The following is an 18,578-nucleotide window of genomic DNA, read 5'->3' on the forward strand; positions in this document are numbered from 1 at the left end:
GGAATGCAGGGGGAAATATTCTTCTCCTTAAATATATTTCAAATAGGTGATTTATGGTTTTCAAACTGTGAAGGAGAGAAGTGGAAAAGAAGGTATTGGGGTAGGAAATTGGCTTACCTCGTGATACCCCATGATGTGTGACCAGTTCCCACAAATGGGTGAATCCTCCTTCCCTCATTAATGAGGCTGCAGATTTCCTGGTCCCCCCTGACCACCTGGAGCTCCCCCACCACCAGCCATACTCTGAGGATTTTACATCACTGTGACAAATTTCAAAGAGTAATGATACCCAAAACTCCCCTGAGAATATGCCCAGAGGGTGCTGAGCCTGGGGCAGCTACTCCAAGATGCCAGAGATGAGTTTGGTGGGTGACAGACCTCCCCACCACGGTCCCTGATGCTGGGCCACAACACCACGGACGGTGGCACTTTCCAAATCCCACATCAGAATAAGATGAATCAATGTTTAAAATGGAGATGGGGGGGAAGAAAACCAACTTCTGTTGCAATCAAAATGCTCATTTCCCTCCCCTAGACTTTGACCTTCCAACAAGTTCTCCTTGCCAGATTTACTGAGATTTCCACACAAAATTCTGCCTTCAAACAGATCTTTGCTGCATGTCCCCTGCAGTCCCATGGATTAACGTCAGCCAGAGGTTGTGTCTGCCAGACTGTTTCCCAACACCACAGAAAAGAAGGAGGAAGGCAGAAAAAAAGGAGGAAGGCAGAAAACAAGAGAAAACAATCTGTGGCCTCTGAAAACCAGGGGACTGAGCTACTCAACAAATCACTTCCAGACAGTCAGGGATGGAGTCAGAACAGTATCTTTGAAAGAAAAAAGAACCAGTGAGGAAGGAACAAGCAAGCAGTGTGAGGGGGGGGAAACTGTGCCATAGGGAAACTAATCCAAGAGGAATCCCCTCAGTTGGAAAAAGCTGAGTAAAAATCAGGAGTGATTGGACAAGGATTAGGGTAAGAGAGAGAATTTCCTACTAGGAAATGTGATTTGAGCACCTCATGCACTGCCCAGCCAAGGACTTCAGAGGAGGTAACAGGAAGAAGTTACAAGGCACAGTGATGTAAGTTAGCCTGAGACTAAGAAAGCAAACTGAAGATGAGCCTGGGTCTGAGCTTCTGGGGCAGCTTGAGGAACCTGCAGAAGAGAGGTTTGCCGTTGTGCTCTAAGGCTCCAAACCCTCTCTTTTGGAGTTACACACGCAGTAGCAAAAGCATCAGCAGAGCCATTGGCTCCCATCTCCTATTCAAGAACAGGATCTGCCATACAGGAATCCTCCTTGCCAGCTATGTCTCTTACCTCACTCAGCTCTGTCTGCTCGCTGCCTCCCTCGTCTACAACCACCATTTCTGCAGCACTTCTCCCTCCTCCGCCTCCTCCCAAACCTCCAGCCCTCTCTTCTCCCTGCACAGGAGGCAGCTCCAAAGGGAGCAGCAGCAGCCACAGCTCATAACTCGCCTAACGAGTGCCAGCCAGAAGTGATTTGTAGGCATCAAGTAGATTATTGTTTTTTGAGAGAGTGGAAAAGAAAAAGAGGGGCACCAGCTTAAGGTGTTGTTGATGAATGAAGATGAAAAGAAGGTTTTAGGGTGAGAAGTGTTTGTCTAGTGTGACCTAAACCGTTCAAACCTCATTTGATAGATGATGGACATTTATTCCCTGCTATGTGTCACTTCAAAGTCTGAGGTTTATATTAAACAAGAAGTCTTCTCCTTCTAAGTTGTTTGTCAGTTTTTCCCCGGAGTTTATCACACAGCACAATACTTGGAAACATAATCACATTTAGTTTTTTTTTAATAAAGTCATCTGGTCACTAGTAGTACATATTAGAAAATGCATTTTATTGTTTTTCATTACGTAATTGTGTGCTTCATTGCTTTTCATCTGTTTTCCCTTGCCGTGGGAGGAGGCATGGCCCAGGAACACCATTTTTCTGGGGATGCTGTTCCACGGGCAGAATGAAACCAAACCCACCCGTGCTCCCCAGCACCACTGCCCTTCCCTCCTCTCCGCTCCCCACAGGTAAGAAACAGGTTCCCAGTAAAACTGAGGTATTTTCTGCTCTGGGGGAAGGCAAATCTGGCTTTTCCACCCCACAAGGCCCTACCTGGAGAAGCCAGCAGCAGCAAATACTTAGAAGTAAGCAAGGACATGAGGCCCAGACACAGCTTTAATCACAGAGAAGAGATTTTTGAGGTCTTGCATTCAAGTCACCCATGATACTTTCCCTCATGCCCAGACAGAGATGTCTTTTCTCTGGATCTGGGTTTGCAACCTTATGATAGTTGATGTTTGGGGAAAAAAATCATCTGTATCACGAAATAACTTTTCCCCAGACAGTTAATGGCATTAATAATTTTAAACATGGGTTCCCCCACTAAAAGACATGATCATTCCATTAAAAATGTTTACATTCCTATGCATTAAAAACAAACATATTATGCTAATAAATTATGGAAGAACTGTATTTGATGGGATATGTTCCTGCTTAGTATTCACACAAAGTACTGCAGCATTAAACCACAGGGCAAATTCACTCATTTACAACATCTATTCCTTTAAGTGTGCCCCAAAAGCTGTTTTCTCAGCCCTTGCTCACTAAGATTGCTTTCAATATTGGTTTTTGAGGAGTTCATTTAACTTAGATTCTCTATTAAGAAGAAAACACCATGGATTTACTGAAACCATATTTCTCCACCAAAGTGTTGATTCACACAGGAGCAAAAAGCATTTCATGCTAGTCCTGGCCCCAAGCAAGGACATCACCTCTTCTCTTTGTCCTATCTAGAAATAAAATGGCCACTGCCTTTCATTTGAGATGCTCTGGTCTACCACACCCCAAACACACAGGCCTTGCATTAGTGCCCTTCCTCTCCTCATCAGCAGCAAATTTCCACTGCAGCCCTGCACAGCCCTTTAAGACCCCACAATTTGTGCACCCAAGCTCAAAGTCAGAAGTTTGAGTTATACTGCATCAAGTTGCTCCATCTCACTACACTTTTCGAGCTTAAAAAAATTATCAGATTCTATTGAATTTCTCTCTACACAGCTGCATCTCTAATGAACCCCCATAAAAGTTAAAACTTATATTCGGTAATCATATGCAATTGAAACATCATAAAATGAGAAGTCAAGGAACTGTATGTGGGCTGCAATGACTTGTCTTATTGTATTCATTCCCTTAATAAATATATCTTAAAAATAACCTCACAGTCACACACTTGCAATATAATATAAAAATAACACTGGATTCAAATTATTAAACAGGTAATTTAATAGAACAAGAATTGAAATGTAGGACAGCGTGCAACTTTATGCTATAGGAATAAGATGATTTTAGCCAACATAACTATTTTTCTTTTTTGCATTATTTCTGCATTTATAATACTACAACATCCGTATAACCTTGACACTGTAGTCACCTTAGTAACAAACAAGTGTAACATTCACTTATAATTGAAATCCCAATAGGGTGTTTGATTCAAGTAAAACAAAAATCAGAGGCCCCTATTCTGCTGCTTTTTTCTTAGTCACATAGACATGGGCTAAAAGGATTTAAAAATAGATATATTTGTACACTATTACATCTACAAAGCAGAACCATTTAATTTTAATTTAACGCTAAATGGAAACAAATATAACACCTTTAAAAGACACGATGCTAAAAAGAGAAGCAAATTATTTAAGTTCTGGACCAGCACAGCTTGGAGAATTCACACCAAGTAAAGGCCAGATTTAAACCAGTCTTACAGGCAAGAGAAGGAGCTGTTCTGGGGACATTGGACCAGCAGAACTGGCATGTGGAGGACACCCTTCACTGTGCCACCACAGCCCAGAACTGATGGGGATGAGTATCCCTACCATGTCAAGCTTCTGCTTTACATAGCTGGTTTCATTTAAATTGGGCTGTTTTGCATGAAAGAAAAAAGGCAAAGGTCCCAGCAGTGCCCAGAAAGGCACATTAATGTGCTTGGTCATTGCTTAGCAATGGGCAAGACCAGGCACTTCAGAGAAAGGTGCAAGAAACATCTGAACTGAGAGTTTTCACCTCTGGAAACAGCACTTTCTGCCTAACCCTTTGTTAGCTTTGTCCTAAAACATGAGAATTTAAACTCCTTCTAACTTGTAAGATTAAATAAAACTGCTCCTACTCAAATTACCTGCATATGCTTGCAATTACCTATCAATTTAAATTCTCTTACTGTTTCACACCTAGTCCTTCATTACTAGGATTTGCAGTTCTAGTGAATAATTATCTGGTTCTGCTTGAAGGGAAAAACCCAGCCTCAACCATCTGAAGCCATCTATCCCTCTGCTCATGTTGGCCTGCTCTTTTCACAGCTCCAAGGCAGGAACCTTGTGCTCCAGCCCATCACCTCTGGAGCACCAGCCCAGCCACACATCCCTCTTGTCAAGGGCTGCTGCCATCTGCCAGGGCTCCATCCCGCCCGTCACGCTTTTATGAAGTCCCTGATGAGCCTGATTCAATTAAGGTTGCCTGAAAAGCCACTCCACAGCAAATGAGAGGTGACAGGGAGCTGAGGGAGGAGCAGGGGGACACTGCAGGACTGTTACTGCACATGGCAAAGGGGGTTGAGCTGCCTGTGTCCAAGAGATACAGGGAAGAGAGAGAGAGAATCTCGAGAATTGAGACTCTTCGAAAGCTCTTCCCACCCTGCCACTGGAATGGCAAACTGGAGGCAAACCCATGAGTTTTACTGGGTTCTTCTGTCATCAAGTGCTTTGCCTACACATCATCCAGAGCATACCTGGGAGAGAATCACCTTGCTGGGGGCTGGGGGATGCCCACGGGCCCCAGCAGAAGATTGTGCCCAAAACAGCTGCAGGAGTGGGCTCCTTCTGCCGGTGGAAACAAGGACTCGGCTAAATGTGGAGAGCTACAAGTTTCTGCAACAACATGCAAGTCTCCAACATGTGGCCCGTAACGTAGCTGTTGCCATGGTAAAAAATTCATGTTTAGTGAAAAGTGTTAAATCTTGTATCATAAGTTAAATCAGCTGCCAAGACACATTTTCACAAGTAGGGGAATTTTTGTCTTTTCAGAATGGAATGTTTTTCAGTTGACATTGATTTTTCCCTAAAATAAGTCCCCCAGAAAGGAAGCCAATCACACGTGAGGCAGTCCAAGAGCTGAATTACTCTACTCCTTCTCTGAATCATCAACAAGTGTTGTGTGCTAGTGCATGTGTGTGTACAAATGCAATGTAGCTTCATAAATTCCATCATCTTATACAAATCGGCAGTTATACAATTTATCCAGAATATTAAACTAATGATCCCAACAGAAACACCAATAGTTCATGTTTCGGGTGATCAGACTTCAACAAGTAACTTTTCTAACCAGGAACCATCTCAAAATTTATGTTCAACTTGCCCCAGACTTTTCACAAATATAAGACTGAGCCTGACTATACAGCTGTTTATGTAGGTCAAGGACAGAAATAGTAAGAGTACATTTATTTGTTTTCATGTTTCTTGCTCAGTATTTCAAAAGAGAACAACTGGCTTTTATGCAATTTCAGAAAGAGAGTCAAGGTAGAATTGCTGCAGAATTAGCAAAAAAAAACCCCAACAACAAAAAGCCAAACAAACAAACAAAAAAATCCTCAAAAACTAACACCCCAAAAAATACCCCAATCACAAAAACTTGTTACTTTTATTCATTTGAAAACTACTGCAAGGAAATCTGGCTGTTACCAGTTCAAGTTCCTTGTCCTGAACTATTCAAATTTGGCTCCTTCTAGCATCTATTGGTTAACCTCCCATATTAACAGCAAAATGCATTTCCAGTGGGAGGTTTTCCCACTGACACAGCCCCAGAACAGCTCCTGGAGAGGGGTCACTGCCCTGGCTGGACAATGCAGACCTCTTGGACAATGGTGGGTTTTCCTTTCCCACATCTCTCTTCAACAACCACAAGCTGGATTTCACCTTCATTGTGTCTTCTGCAGTGAGAGGACTTTGCCCAACAGATTCCTTTCTTTTTTACCTGCTTCCAAGTAGCAACAGCCAGCAGCCAGTCACATCCTTGTTTCTAAGTTAAGAAACACTTCTGATTCCTCCTCCTCTCTCTAATTATTGCTCCGCGATCGATTTGCCGTGCGCCAAACTCGCACCTTAGCTCCTCACCTCTAGTCAGTAAAACTCAAACTCTCCTCCCATCTTCTCCACAAAAGACATTTTCTAGCAAGCAAGCTCCTGCTTATGCTCTCTTGCCTCCCTCTCTCTTTCTCTCTCTCTCTCTCTCTCTCCTGAAACCAGCTCTTCGGAAAGGCTGGAGCATATTTAGCCCTCCCAGCTCTCTGCCTGTCTCTTTCTTTTATTTTACATGGTTCAGTGTTCACATTCTGCTCTCATTCTGCCTTCTCTCCTTCTTTCTCTGCCCCAGTGCTACAAAAAGACATCTTCTGTGACACCTTAAAAGAAAAAAGGTCCCTGAATTAACGTGACTTGCACTGCGTGGTATTTTCAGACCGCCCATTTGCTAATGTTGCAAACACAATTAGGAAGTCAGGGAAAGGGCTTACAGGAGCAGATGAAAGCTGCAGAGATAAAATGGAAAGCTTTTACCTGCCAGGATCTCAGGTTAGGGTTCTAGGCTGCCCTCGGATCTAACAAAGCTATAAAAGAGCCATATCAGGAAGATGCACAGTTGCAATGCTGTAAATACCAAGCCTGGATTTCTCCATCCTCCTAAAGACATGGATTTTTGCTTCCACAATTTGCAGGCTGGTAGCCATAGGTGGTTTAAATTCTCGGTATTAAAAAAAGCTCGGAGCATTACTTGACAATTAAAAACAGCTTTTACACATGCACAAAAACGCTTCTCATGCTTTAAAAAAATAATATGCATATCCATATTACCATCATAATAAGTGCCACAGAGTGACATGATATGATTGAGTATAATGGTTCCTTTGGAGCCATTATGGTCGATCAGTAAATAATACACTTTTGAAATTGTCTAACTACATATTTACACTTGTCAACTCTCATACACTTCAGTGGCAGAATTTAAAAGAAACACTGTAAAAAAACTGTAAGAACATTAAACCACAGAAACATTATGCTGAAGTAGTATTAAGGTTTGACTTAAACCCACAAAAACATGGAAATTTCAGGTTAAGGCCAAATCTCCCAAAATGACACTGTCTTTAGCTCCCAAGCTGTGCCCAGGTGCCTGCAGTGATCCAGGAAAAGCAAGGATGAGGCAGGAGACCATGGGGTCATGGTGGTCCATGTGAGAATTGAGCCATTGTGGAGGGCTCTGACCACCAATTTCATGAGAAATCTCATGGGTGAGAACCAGCCCGCCAGCAGCAATTCAGCTGCTCAGCAGAATAGCATTTCATGATATTTTATATAAACAAAGCTCGGGCCTTTCTCTGTTTATTTAGATGAAATTTCCAATTAAGTTGAGAAAAATTAGTCTTCATTTGTTTCAGAAGAGGCCCCATTGAGACACTGGGAGTTTTCCCTAGCTGAAACACATGGAGAAAAACTTCAGGCTTCGACCCTAAAAAGGCATTGTCAAAAAAATATGTTAAACAAACATGACAGTGGATCATTAATATCCCAAAGATTCCCTCCATGTGGGGAAAAAACAAGACTGGGAAGGAGGATGTTTTTTCAACAGTAAAATAATGGGCTTGGCGATGTCTTTTTTAATTGATAATTTTGTGTCTCTTGTTCAGCTGTAGCCACTTTTGCTCCGAGCAGTGGTGGCAGCAACTTTATTGGTTCCAGTAGAGCTCTGCTGAAAACAATAAGCATCAAGCTCCCCAGTGCCATCTGTCTTTCTGTGAGGGTCACATCCTGCTGCCCTGGAATCAAGGGGATATTGAATGCCTGGGAGATGTCAAGAGCAGCCCCAGGCCCACGGCACCTCCACTGCAACAAAAGGACCCCAAACACTTCAGATGCTCTGCACTGAAATCCTGAACCAGACTTTGAAAAGCAATGATGGATATTTTCCTAGAGCAAAGGTCTTCCTTTCATATATATCTATATCTGTATCTATCTCCTTGCTCAGACTTATCTATTACCTGGCTTGTGAGAACAAAATCCATAAAGGCTTGGCAGGGCAGGCTCTTAAAGTTGTTTGAAGACACAAGCACCACACCCCTGTCAAGAGGGAATTACAGCTTGGTTTTATAGTCAACTCTCCCCTCGACTGGCTGATGACAGAGCAGCCTCCCTCTACGCTCAGCATCTGGGGTTTTACAGCCGCTGTATATAAATGGGATTTTCATGACAAACAACTCTATATTCAGTTTCCTTGTACATCCGAATGTGAGAATGATCTCTTAAGGCTCTGCTGGGAAGAAGTATTAATGAAGACAAAGAGCATTTCAGGCTGGTCCCCCCCTGGAGCATTATGATGATGACAGTATAAAGACTTCGTCCTATACAAGTACTTTAAGTCCTCCTCCTCAGGCAGAAAACCAGGACCCCCTGTGTGCCTGCCCCTCACAGCCCCCTCCTCAGCATCCCAGCACCCAACCCCACCTGGCAAGGACAGAATCTGCCATCAGCTCATAGAGCTTCCTCTGGTCTCTCATTTCACAAGGCCTCCCTGGAGATATTTGCTTTTGTCTAAATATTATAAACCAGGGCAAGACGAAGACTTAATAAACCCTGTTGCCTTTTCACTTTGCGCAGCGTCTGTCTCCTCTCACCCAACCTCGTGGCTCATGCAAATGTCAGAGCCAGAACAGTTTTTACATCTCCTCGGGTCACCCCACAGTGATACCAGCAAAGGTAAACAAACTACTGAAGTCTGGGTATTTTTATTTCAGCTGGCATGCAAATCAGGGGATGAAAGCTGGGAATAAACTGGCAATATGAGGGCAGCTTATTTAAGTTTCCTCCCCCAGCTCAGTGTTCCCTCAATGTAATACAGCTGACATAGCCCTACACTAAGGGAAAAAAAAAGGAAAAACCCAAAGAGATATAAATATTTTCTCCAAAGTCAAAGACTCTTCCTTCAAGGTGTTTGGTCAACTCTTACAGAAAGAGAGAAGCATTTCCCTACCAAAGGCAGAAATTTTCACCTGTAGGAAATTCAGAGGAGACCTGACACCACCTCAAGTGCTCAGGATGAGCACAGGGTTCATTGTGGGACACCCCAGTGAGGAGCCCAGATACCATGAGGGCTTGGGATGGGCACAAGCTCCACATGGGAGCAGAAGAACCTGGGATACAGAAGGTGCTCACTTCCTGCTGTACCATGTACGCCTCTTCTCAAACAACAGCCAGACCAAGAGCCTCCTTCTGGGACTCAAATCAGAAAATGACTGGTCCTATGTAGAGCTGAAAGCCCCTGGAAAGATGGGTTTTTAAGAGAAGGAGCTCCAGCTGCCACCTAATTGTCTGACCAGTGGGTGCCCCAAACCCACAAGCTCCTCACACCATTATCTCCTGGGAGAAAGATGTTACGTGCTCCCACTCTTCCCTCTCTGCCTCCTTGTTTAAAGCTTTCTGGCTGCTGGTGAGGAAATGATTCTGCCTTGCTCTAACCTCCTGTCCATCACCTTTCTGTCTGTGAGGACTGGTGAGAAAATGTTTCCACTGCTCTTACACTTCCACATCATCCATTTCTGAGGCCCTTATAGGAAAAAAAAAAGCTGTCTCCCATCTCCTGCTGGTGATAGTTTTATCAGATAATAGCACAAAGCAGTTATGATCCTGTAAAGCTGTTACCGATACCCAGAGGTATCTGAATTGCAGCAGAGAGACAGATCTTGCCTGCTGCATCCACCCACCAATGGGCAAAGCCTGAACAGCATCTAAGGGACCTGTTTACTAAAGAGAATATCACTACTTTAACCTGCCATGAGCAGTTGTTTGGCTTCTCTGATGTTCTGCATGCACATTGTATTTTTCTATTCTTTATTTTAAGTTAAAACCTGCTGAAATTTGATAGCTCCAGACACAACAGTGCCAAGGAAAAGGAGCCTCTGGTCCCTAAGAGGGACTTCTTTCCATGCTGGCTTGACACATAAAATCTGCTTCTTCAATTATGTCTTCCCTCTTACCTAGACATGATGGTGTGAAAACATAATAAAAGCTCTCAGAAAAGAAGTTCAAGGAAGCTGATAAAGTATTTTTCAGATCTCATAAATATTTTAATACCAAGATAGCCACTTGCACAGCCCAGCTGTGCCCCAGTGCCATGTTGGTGACTGCAGGCACTCATGCCTTCCCAAAGCACCTCAATCTCCAACAGATTAAAAACTGCCCTGAGCAATAAAAACAAAGCTGCTGCCACACAAAACTCCAGCTACAAGCCCCACTTTGCTCTGGTAGCACTCTGCATCCAAAGAGGTACAGGTGCTACACAAGAGTTTGTGGTACACACACCTGCAAACTCACAACTTCACACGCCCCACAACAGCTCTGCTGTGCCACTCCTGGTTGAAAATATCCCTTCAAGCATCTCAAGTATCAACAAGGTGATTTTAATCTTGCATTCACAACCTCTAGCGAGCCAGGGTGAAGCCTTGCAGATAAAAGCTCTGCTCAGGACTTTAAGTTCACCACCTTCCCAGAGCAAAATCTTTTCCTGTTATGTGATCTATTGGAAGAGTAGGTGTTATTTGTATGATAAAACAGATTACTTGAAAAACTGTCCCAATAAATCATTATAGACGTAGAAAAGTCAGGATTTGCTCTATTGCCACAAGAAAAATGCTCTATTTGTTTTTCTAAATATAAAGCAATGAAAAAATGCCACAAATTTGGTCAGGATAGAATTCTGCACTAAAGCCTCCAGTTTAGGTGTGAGAAGATTTTTTTACTGAGAAGGCGTGAAATTCCCCATTCTCCTGGTGATGAGAAATGCCCCCTGATCCTCCAGCTCCTCCAGGACATAGCCAAAGTCGAAATAATTTTCAAAACTAATATGTACACTGAGTAACATGGTTAACATCATCCAATGAATTTAGATCCACCTACACGGTATAAATATATCTAGATAAACTGTCACCTTCAGCAGAATTCATTAAAATAATGTTGTATCTTCCTTGTTAAATGTAATTTTTTTAATTGAAATTTAATCTTACTGCATTATTTGGTAGATTTTTAATTGACATTTGTAGTAATTAATTGGTAAGCATTACAGCTTTGTCTGAAGAATTTAAAACTAAATTTGACATCGAGATTGGCCAGCCACTGCTGTGAGGTGCCTGCTGGGAGCATTTCATCATCCTCCCAGCCCCTCCTGCTGATCAGAGGTGGGAGATGATGGTCTCTTTCTTACAGTCATGAATTACATTACTAATGTATTCCATTACCACCACGCAAATGTCATGTTAATTCCTGATCATCATCAAGTCATACAATGGTTTCCACGCTGGCACCCAGCCAATTAGCGGTGTGGAAAAATATTCCGCCAATTATATAACTTGAATTAGGTTAAGGACTCAAGAGAAAGCAAAATAAATGCTTTGAAAATACTTCTGAGATAAAATGTAAGTTGACACTGTCTTCATGTGCTATAGCCGATGTTATACAATCTGATAGGCAGCTGCCAACATTCATAACTGTTTATTAAATCTAGCCTCTCTTTATGGTGGCAGCTAAGATCTGTATTTTTACCAATATTAGGTTCATTGTGTTATGAAAAAAGACCAAAATACTTAGGAGCATTCACACCAGCTTATAAAACTTACATTATGTACTTTATTAAATTGTTAAAATTACTTCTTCTCTCCTCCCCCTGCCACAGAGAAAGTTCCACGGACAGAAAAGTTTCAGAAAAACAAAGTCTTGCTGGAGCCACTGATGCCACAAGGAGCAAGGGAGATCCTGCAAGGACAGAAGTGACATCCCTGGGCTGGTGCCACCTCTCCCTCTGAGAAGCTCTGCCAGGGGATGCCAGGCTGGGCTCCTGGAGCTCCTGCCACCTCACTGACACACATCTGGGTTAGCACATCTGGGGGAACCCACTCCTGCTCCACAGACAAACCCCTCTGGCTCTTGCTCCCTGGGTATCACAAGAAGCATCACAGGGCAAATCCAGCCCTTTTTGCAACCAGGAGCCAGAGGGGAGGACTGAGGGAGGAGAGGGGCACTGTTATGTGGAAAGGTCCCCCCCAAATCCATGTGGGAAGGGCAGGGACACAGCAGGTCCCTGATGCGCCGTCTGCTCGGTGTTCAGCACTGCCAGCAGCACCACCAGGCTTTTAGTACCACCCCATTATTTTGATTTGTTCCATTCTTAACTCAATTTATCCTACAAGCATGGTTATCTCCAATTTAAAAACGTACACAGCACTAGCTCCTCGACTTTAAAAATTTATAACTTACGAGCAATTTGTTAAAACCTTTTACTGTATCTTTCTCCCTCTTATTTTCTGAGGTGCTGCAATGAGGCAATTCACTGTTCTGGCTGCTTACCCCAGATGACCTTTGCCTGCCATAAAATGGTATACAACTAAATGCTCTGCTTTAAATAAAAAAAAACCCTTGCCTCTTCGAAAGGCCCTACGTATTCAGTCAACACAATCAGCAGAAACCACATTTGGTTACTCAATAAGCTGGAAACCTTTAAGGCGGTGAATGAATTCCTGACATCACCAGGGACACTCGAGCGGGGAACAAGAGAGACCGCCGAGAAGTGGCTCTTGCTGCAGCCGGAGAAAGGATCACTCCTTTAAGCTGAACTCTCAAGGAAAACGAGAACAAAAACTGAATTAGCTCGACACGTACCCTCTGCAGTCAGCACATTGCTAGGCAACTTACCATCTCTTGATAGAATTATGGTGGAGGGCTGGTCGTACATCAGGGTTAAGATGAACACAAGCACCAGTTTGGGCCAACTGCTCCTTTCCAGTGGGAATGCTCAATGCTTGGTCATTTCGTGTTATTATTCTGCAATATTTCCTAAGCACCTAGAGAGTCTAATGCATTCAGAAGGTATTTTAAAGCTATTATGTGACATGAAAATTTTAAGATAACTGAAAGTAAGTGAGTTTTAGGAGGAATAGCATGAGTCTTTTTCTTTGTTCAAGCCAGCATTTGGAGGGAGTTAACAATCCTTCTTCTCATTGCTTTTATTTTTTAATAGTGAAGGTATCCAGAGGGCATGTTACTCGAACACTTTGTCTTTACTCCAGATGCTGGTTGGCCACAGCTCCACACCTCCATAACTCAACCTGGTATTTCAAGTGGCTGCTTTGAAACACTCTGGTCCTCTGGTTTGCCACCCTGAGACCAGGCACAAAGTGGCATTACAAGCAGTGCCACAGGGCTGTCACAGCACCCAGGGATGCCACACTTCACCCATGCCAGCCTTAATCTTTAACAGTACCTGGATATTGAGATTCTGACCCCAGGCATTATTTACATTTACTAAAGAGGCATTAAGCAAATGCACAGAGTGCCTTAAATCGAGGCATGTACCTTGCATATAACCCCACGTTTCCCATGCATACTTTATAGGCACAAAGAAATAATTAATTACCTAACCACCGTGATTAAAATCAATTGATTCGTATGCGACAGAGCAGTGAGAAATTTTTGCATGACTGGAGAAGTCTGGAATTGGTCCCCATTTGGGGATCTCGGGTCGTATCAGTGAGGTTGGTAATTCAGACATGAAAGAAATGGTAAGAATCCCTCTCCTCTATGAACACTTTGAGCTGCCATATGGGTTTATTCAACTGTTTACTATACCAGTCGGTAAAAACTGAACAGCTATTATAATCTTTGCTAAATGACATGGTAATTATGCTACCTCTGGAAAAAAAAATAAAAAATGGAAACTTAAAAAAAAAAATCACAATTCACTGATGTATGAATTTCTCGGGTTTTATAATCTTTGAATTGAAATGCACTTTCCAGCACACAGAGGGATATTAAATATATAATAGAAACCTGAATTTATTTAAAAAAACAATTTGTGCTCCCAATTCCTACACAATTTAATTATGCAGATTTCCTGGGTTTGAAGGATTTCTTACACAGACTTTCCAGTTTTGCTGCAGAATGAGATGATTCTTGTTTTCCCTAAGTAAACTGCCCCTCCTCTCACCCCAGTTATTTAGAGAGGCAATTTAGAGAGGCAATCAGGAGGAGGCAGGTAAGAGGAGAAGGCATGGAAAGCTCCCCATGCCAGGTTCCTGGGGGATGGGGACAGCTGGAAGAGGCACAACCTTTGTGCCTTGCATGGCACAAAAGGGACCAAGGGGCTTCTCAGGGTGGGTAACCCCACCAGGAAAGGCAACTGGCCGTTAACAGAGGAGGGGTCTCACTCCAGTATCCTCTTGAGCTTGATCAAAGCAGGCTGTTCAGGGCTTTGTCCCCACGTCCCCCAGGCTGGGCAGCAGCACCAGGGTGAAGCTCTCCTGTGTACCAGTGACACCATTTTGTCACTGGGATGCAAATGCTGGAGCTAATTATCTGTTGGCAATGGCTCCTCTGAGAGTCCATCCTGTGACACATGATGGCAAGGAGACCTCTCCATATCCATATTTAATCATGACACGAATTGCCCACATAAGCTTGGTTTAGATCCTCTCTGTCTATCTGCAAGGCTTCAGTTCTGGGCAGTAGCTTTGCCTGCATGACTGAACTCCAGTTTCACCACCAAAGACCTCACAGTTCATAGGATTGAGGGGGATGAAAAGAAGAAAGAAAGGAAAGGAGTGTTTTTTCTGTATAGGTAATATTTGATATTTCTGCTATTTCATGACAATGAAGGTTTGCTTTGGGTTTTTTTAAGAATAGTGGTGACTTGCTTTTAAACACAGACAATACAACCCCCCACCACCATATTAAAAAGGGGAGAAAAAAATGAGGGAAAGATAATTTGTAAGAAAGAATAACTGAGAGTTATTGCAAACTCAGACTTGACAACTCACCAGTTTTACTTGCAGGCATCACACATATCCATTCATGACTCAGGGCAAATACAGGAAAGGACTGGAACCCTTCTCATGGCAAATGTGTCTGGAAGCTGGAGTCACTCACAAAAAATGTTCTCAGGAGACTGAAAGACAAAAACATGTTTTAAAACTTCACTCAGTTAGAATCATATCAAAGCCTATCGTTTTCCTTTGAAAGTAAAAGGTGGTTATAAATGCTGGAGCTGGGGGGAGCATTACAGAAGCATGTCTATGTATCAAACTATCACACAGCAGACTTTATTTGGCTTTAAATAAAACCAAAACTTACAATATTAAGAAAGGTTTTTAGAGACAAATGCTTATTTTACATTTGCAACGTGCTCCTCCGACAGGAGAGCTTATGTTCCTTTTAAATACCAAAATGTGTCACCATCCAAATCCACATTCTGCCTGAAAACACTGCACTGAGCACAAAATCCAGATACTTTAACCTACTTTGCATTATCAAAATATAACACTCTCTGAATTTCTGAACTATTTACTCTCTGTCTTCACTCACTGCATCCTGATAAAACCTTAATAAAACGTACAATCTCTTGTTAGCATTAATCTTTCCTATGAGATAAGGAAAAACACATAGAAAAACTATTTGATGTTCAGGGTGGAAAGGCAAAATTTGCAAACATCAGTTAAGAAATACCAATTAGTATGTTTTTTTCCCCAGCTATTAGTAACACAGATTGAGCTTAAGCTTAGCTCAGAGGAAGCTACTGTACAAATGAAACACCCATTTTACTAATAAGGTTTTTTTTAAATAAGATGTATAATATCTTCACTGATAAAGTATCTGCACTGAGTAACAACTCATACTCAGAAATACAACCAGAGGTGTTCCCAGGGCTGTTCTGCATCACACCTATGAAACCACATGGGATTTAAACAGAAGCTCTGGTGCCTGCCCAAACTGGGGAAGGGCACACTCTGCCCTAATGGATGCACCAACACCTGGGAGAGCCTCTGCTCCCCAGGACCTCTCCACGACAGGGACCTGCAGCACAAACCTCAGGGGACAAAGCAAACTATGCAATGGAGAAAAACATCTTGAAAAACTCGAAGGAGAAAAAGCAGGAAAGCAAAAATCACCTGTGGTGCTTCTGAACCCTTCATTCCTCAGTCCTCACCCTCAACAGCATCCCCAAGGCAGTGGCTGTTCCCAGCCTTCCGACATCCACCAGCGCTCTGACAGAGGCAAGTACTGCCATCCCCAAATTAATTTCATGGAGTTAATTATTTTGGCAGTCCACTGCAGCCTTCCTGAGGAATATCTGGAAGCTTCTGTCTTAGCAACAACTGCATGAAATTTTGTAAGACAAAATCCAGGTACTTCTCTGGCCCTGGGGCTTTCTCCCATTCTTTGCTGAATGCACAACAGCTCAAAGATCACAAGGGTTCAGAAATCTAAATATAGGGATTGTGTGACCCTATTACAAAACTGTGCTACACAATAAAAATAGACCCAAAAGGGGTTTTTTAACAGCATTTATGCTAAAAATTACTTCTTTCTCAGAGACTCTGAAATACCTGCAAACCAAAAGTGACCTGCATCTTGCATTGGTTGTATTTTATTCATGAGGGGCAGAGCACTTGAGAGAAGCAATGGAGCAGTGTCAGAGACACACATCCGAGCCTTGCTTTATTGCTGTGCTTGATGACAGATATGCAGATGGGTTTGTAGCTGAGCAGAAAGCTGCATCTGCATATGTTGGGACAAGATTTCTCCAGCTGACCTGCCGCACCACAGCATTCAACTAATCTTTATCCATGATGCATCTGTAGGGCAGGAAAGTATCATTAGCTCTCTTTAGAAGTTGAGGAATCGAGGCTCATTTTAGCTAATGCTTGCTCAAAAAAGTTAATGTTTGAGACTTCTGAAGCAAAATTACTGTCTAAATAATATATATGGTCTGCAGAAGATGAGGGCTACAGTGTACAGAAGGACTGTCCTCACCTGCAGATCACTCCTCATATCCTTCCTCAACATAAGAAATAACTTGGCACCACTGCACCAACAAGCAGATTTGGAAGCTGAGAGAGCTCCTACCCGAGGAATAAGAAGCAGTACAAGGAGGAGGCAAAGACATTCGATCCAGCTTGGCCTGAACTCTGACAGCACACCTGGAAAAACGGATGCTTCTTACGCCATCAAAAACTGACCTCACTCCACAAAACATTTCTTCAGCCAGGTTTCCCAAGGGAACAAAGCCTACATGATCACCATGTACCTTCTGCACCCAGCCCCACCTGCATCTTTTGAATCCCTTGGATTAATGGGAGCAGAGAGCTCCCAAAGACACGAGTTCTCACGGCATTAACTCTGGGGCTTGCCCCACTGGTGGCCTCCAAACCCACTGGATCAGCTCACTCTGAGAGCCAGCTGGCTCTGGGCACAGCAGCAGCTCCAGGCTGAGCCCAGCACAGCACAGGGGCACACAGGCAGCTCAGGCACTTCCATGGACCTCAGTGCTGGAGAACCTGGAGAAACAACCCATAGTGCTGGGGGGGAGGGTGGAGGAGCGAGAGGAACAGATTATAGATCGGTTCTGATAAACTCGAGCCTTTAATGATCTACCCACACACTCCAGTTCGATCTGGCATTGACAAATTGAAGCTTTTAATGATGTGCCCACACATTTGAGTTGGCCACTCCTCCTCTACAACTTTCACAAAAATAGCACACTGGGTTAAAGATATAGAAGCTCGTAATACTGCTGCAACATGAGCAAAACCCTTGATGCATTTTTGGGCAAACCTTCTTCCTCAAAAGATTTTTTGACAGGGTCTCCAATATAGCCCTCTAACACAGACCTGCAGGAGCACTGCCCTCCTCCCATACAGGATTCTTCGAAGGCTACAGCTCGATAAGGGGCAATGAGATGCAGCAGCTTTAGCATAACTGAAGTACAAAGTCAATCAAACCTTGAAACAGGAATCTGGGCTTCATTAATTCCAGCAATCACAACGTTTTTATTATCACTGTATTAATCAGAATAGGAAACCTATTAATCTGCCCCCAACAAAAATTAATCTTCGTAATATTGAGCAGATTTGAAAGACAAGTTTTAATATTTCACTATTTAAACCTCAAAGGCAGAGGCACACAGCTCAGACTATCAGGCAGATCACTGTGGACTTCACCTCATCAGCATGAGGTCCCTCACCTTTCCCTCCCTGTGCATCTCCACTCTGGGGTCCAGCTGCTCCTGGGGCTTTTGAAGAAACCCAGAGCATCGTTTCCTGCATTATACTGCAAAACTGGCTGCAGCACCCGATGCACTGAAGAGCTGTCAAAGGAACAGCATCACAGCCAGCAGTGCCAGGGTGGCACAGGCTGGAAATGCCACCCATGCCAAGGGCTGCCTGGGTGCGAGGGAGCTCTGCAAAGGGCAGGACACACCTGAGAGGCAGCAGAGCATGCACAGGGGAATGAGAAGAGGTGCAGTGGGAGAAAACAGCAAGCTGCTGCAAAACAAGCAAGTATCTGAAATTCCCATGCTCCACTGGAGCGAGTCAGGGACTGCTACACAGATCTGGCCAGGTGACCTACATCAACTCCCCCAAAACTGCAAAATATCCTCCCAGCACCACACAGGGCATCAGAACAGAGCCCAGTTTAAAGGAGAAAGCAGGTGGCA

General features: G+C 43.3%; 1 protein-coding gene across 4 annotated transcripts in view; it reads right to left on the minus strand.

Moving 5' to 3' along the window:
• The window catches only part of FOXP1 (forkhead box P1), a 390,583-nt gene that overhangs the window by 330,330 nt on the left and 41,675 nt on the right, over positions 1-18,578 (minus strand). For all 4 annotated transcript variants that reach the window (XM_083869352.1, XM_083869351.1, XM_083869342.1 and 1 more), the window contains exon 2: positions 14,902-15,029. The gene's annotated coding sequence lies outside the window, so the exon portion shown is untranslated. The remainder of the gene's footprint in view (positions 1-14,901; positions 15,030-18,578) is intronic.

This window comes from Zosterops lateralis, assembly GCF_965231275.1.
Source record: "Zosterops lateralis genome assembly, chromosome: 11".
Classification (NCBI taxonomy): domain Eukaryota; kingdom Metazoa; phylum Chordata; class Aves; order Passeriformes; family Zosteropidae; genus Zosterops; species Zosterops lateralis.